A 3,921-nucleotide genomic window follows, 5' to 3' on the forward strand; every position below is an offset into this window, starting at 1 on the left:
TATACATCCTTAATTCTCTCTTCTCACCTCCTCAACACAAATATATACAGAAAAGTAGATCTTCCACTTAGGATACAACTCACATTCAAAGTCTAAGCAGTGGAACAATATTAATTCAGCCCTTTTCTTGGCCAGTGCATTTCCATCCGTGACAACACCAGTTTGTCTAGCATCCCACGGAGAAGGTTTTTGTGAAAGTATCTAGCATAGTGCCTAATCCTAGGTCCTTAATCAGCACGAATTCACTTTTCCCTTTCCTTTTCCCTGTCGGACTGGAAAACATGGATCTCTCATTGACTGTTCTCTTTCCCTGATGTTCAAATGATGCTGGGGCTCCTGGGTGGCTCAGTCAGTTAAGCATCAGCTCAGGTCACAATCCCAGGGTCCTGGGATCAAGCCCCACGTTGGGCTCCCGGCTCAGTGGGGAGCCTGTTTCTCCCTCTTCCTCTGCAGCTCCCCCTGCTTGTGCTCTCGTGCTCTCTCTCTGTCAAATAAGTAAGTAAAATCTTAAAACTAAATAAATAAATAAATGATGCTGATTATCATTAGCCCGAGTTCACCCATTCATTCACCCTCCCGCTATCTCCACCTTGTCCAAACCGCTCTCAACCACACCAAGGTCAACTTCCCAGCTGTTGTCTCTGTCTGCAGTCTCTCTCACTTATAACCTATCTTGCATAGTAATGGAAGACCAGCACAATTTATCACAATTTCCTACTGCCGACCACGTCAGTCCGAGCTCTGCTGCTCCACAGTCTCTGGACTTGGCCTCATCCTCTTAAGTATACTTATTTGTCCCTACTTCTTAGGACCTACCTTGTTCTCACGATCAGGGCTGCTCCCTCATGTCAGAGAGGATCCAAGTTCTACCCATTTCATTTCCTAAGTGGTTCTCAAGTTGGCCACCTCCAACCATTCCCATGGCCCCAGGCTTAATTTGGGATCACATTATTCCACACCTGAATTGTTAACAGAGTCTTCGAAGTCCCTCCAGTCATGCCCTCATCCAATCCATCCTCCAAGCCACTGCTCTGGGGATTTTTCTAGAGCTGAGCTGTCCAATATGGTAGCCAAGAACCACATGTGGCTATCTAAATTCAAATCTTAAAATTAAAAATTTAGTTCCTCAGTCACACTGGCTGCATTTCAAGTGCTCAACAGCCACATCTGGTTAGCAGTTATCACACTGAACAGACGAGATTATAGAACGTTTTCATCATCTGGGCAGTGCCATTTCTAAAATGTAAATGTGGTCATGTGTCTACTCTGCTTAATCACTTAATGTTTCTTAGCACTTAGGATAAAATCTGAACTCCTTAGTAGGGCGGTTTATTAGTTGGCCTTAGCTTTCCTTTCTGCCCTATCTCCTTCACCTGCCTGCATGGTACCTTATTTTCCAAGCTACTCAAATGATTTCCCGGTCCTGAGTGTGTCTCCATGCCTTTGCTCATGGCTGTATCTTCTGTCCGGACAGCCCTTCCCCACCTTAACTCCAATTAATTCTTCAAAATTCACCTCAGGCATCCCGTTATTTGGCAGGCTTTCCCTACTGCCAACTCTTCCCTTCCTCTCCCGGCCTGTCCCTCCGCTTGCACTCCCCTGTTGTAGCATTTAGACCTGCCTACTTATTAGACCGTGGGATTTGGAGAGGCAGGCACCAAGTCTAGTTCATTTTTATGCCCAGAGTCTGGCAGAGTGTCCGGAATACAAGTTGGTATCTAGAACCAAATACCTGTTCTTTCTTCCTGGTTCTTCAGTATCTCCTATCTGGGATAATTTGCTGCTCCCGACGCCATCACAGTCCTCACCATTCGGCACAACTGCTCAACTGCCAGCCCTTCCCAGTGCAGCTGAATGTAGCAGCGTGGCCAGACTGTAGGTTACTAACGACGGGAGAACTAGGCAGATGCTGACAAATTGTCTTGCAAGTCATCTGCTTTCTCGAAGGGCAAAGACTCAAGTTTGAGAAAGCTTAATCACCTTTCTTTAAGTGGCTGATTTTCCTTGTTCTCTGCATTCACGAAGCCAGTGTCTTCCACCCCTGAGAGGAGGACCAGTAGAGTCAGACAGTATAGTCAAGTCTACATGCTCAGACTTGGATTATTAATGGATTATTATGACTCTTAGACCATGTCTCTATGTGTTGAAAACCTCATCAGAACAAGGCATAACTAAAAGTTTGAAATTCTTTACTTCTTTATATTCTATATGGCACAGCTTAGCACTTAGTTGTCTTCTGTCTTACATTGTTTGCAATATTGTCACATTACTATTACTATCTGTATTTTCCAACTCTGTTACAAGTACCCTGAATGCAAGAAAAATGTATCTTCCATACCACTTTGCACAGTGATAACAGGTTAATAGGTGCTCAGTAAATATTTATGAATTGATCAACTGGCTTGGGTGATCTAATCTGGTGAGTTTTAAAAGCCCTACAAGTCATTAAGAACATCCCCAAATATAAATGCCATCTTGCAAAGCTCTAGAACATGAGCTGGATTTTCCAAGTAACCTAATTCTGTCTTCTTAAGAAAAGCAGAATTTACATTTATACAATTTAAAAAACTTAATTTTATGATGGACCATTACATTAGTGGCTCCCAATGAACCATGCCTCTGAGAATTCTTACCCTTGTGTTGTTCCTTCCTACACTGAGTCTGAGTTTGGTCATGTGACTTGCTTTGGCAAATGAGACATTAGCAAGCATGATGCAAGCAGAGATTTGATAAGCACCTGTCATCTTAGAATTCTCCCTCTCGGAATCCAGATTCTATGCCACAAGGAAGTCCAACTGCCCTGCTGGAGAAAGAAGGGTTGTAGAAAGAGATCCTGTGAGACCATGCAAGGCACATTGTGAAGCTAGCTTAGTTATTACAGCCCGTCAGATAAAGGTACCTGCATAAGGGACCCCAGGCAAGACCAGCGGAACCGCCCAGCTGATCCCAGCCCAGACTGCTGAGTCCTGAATAAAGCAATACAGATCCTCCTTGACTTACAACGTGACTGCATCCCAATAAACCCATCATAAATTGAAAGTATCATAAGTCAAAAGGCATTTAATATACTTAAACTACTGAACACCACAGCTTAGCCTAGCCTACATTAAACGTGCTCAGAACATTTACATTAGCCAATAGTTGGGCAAAATCAGCTGACAGAGAGCCTGTTTTATAATAAAGTGTTGAACAGCTCATGTGATTTGTTGAATACTGTACTGAAAGTAGGAAACAGAATGGTTGTCCAGAATGGTTGTGACTGCATCTGTTGTTTACCCTCACGATGGTGCGGCTGACTGGGTGGACTGTCGCTGCCCAGCATCACGCAGGAGGATGGTACCTTGCACATTGCTAGCCCTGGAAAAGATCGAAATTCAAAATTCCAAGTGCAGTTTCTACTGAATGCATATCACTTTCATACCATCATAAAGTCAAAAAATCATAAGTCGAAACATTGCAAGTCAGGGTCCGCCTGTAGATGTTTTAAGCCACGGGATTTTAAGGCGGCCTATTATGCAACGGCAAATAACCACAACACCCAGAATCTTGTCTCTTCTTATCCATCAATATGACTGATAAATATCACCTACTGTTTGCATGTTCCATTCTTAAAGGCCTTGACTTGGCACATGAAGTGAAACACAGAAAACACTCTTTCCCATTAGGGTGAGGAAGTTTTTACTTTGAGACACTTCTAGGAAATGGAGATTTTAGAAAGTGACTTCTGCATTTCGAATATTTTTCTATGAAGTTCATGTCTTTAAGATAAATTAAGTCAATCTCTTCTTTTTCTTTTCTGGCTTTTGCTTGTGGGTAAGTATCTAGGGAAAAGAAAAATTTGATCTCATGAGTTTCATGCCCTGTTTTTGCTCTTGCCAAAATACTGTTAACTTCATTCCAAGTCAAAAAAAAAAAAAAAAA

Source organism: Ursus maritimus, unplaced genomic scaffold (genome assembly GCF_017311325.1).
Source record: "Ursus maritimus isolate PB19 unplaced genomic scaffold, ASM1731132v1 scaffold_18, whole genome shotgun sequence".
NCBI classification, from domain to species: domain Eukaryota; kingdom Metazoa; phylum Chordata; class Mammalia; order Carnivora; family Ursidae; genus Ursus; species Ursus maritimus.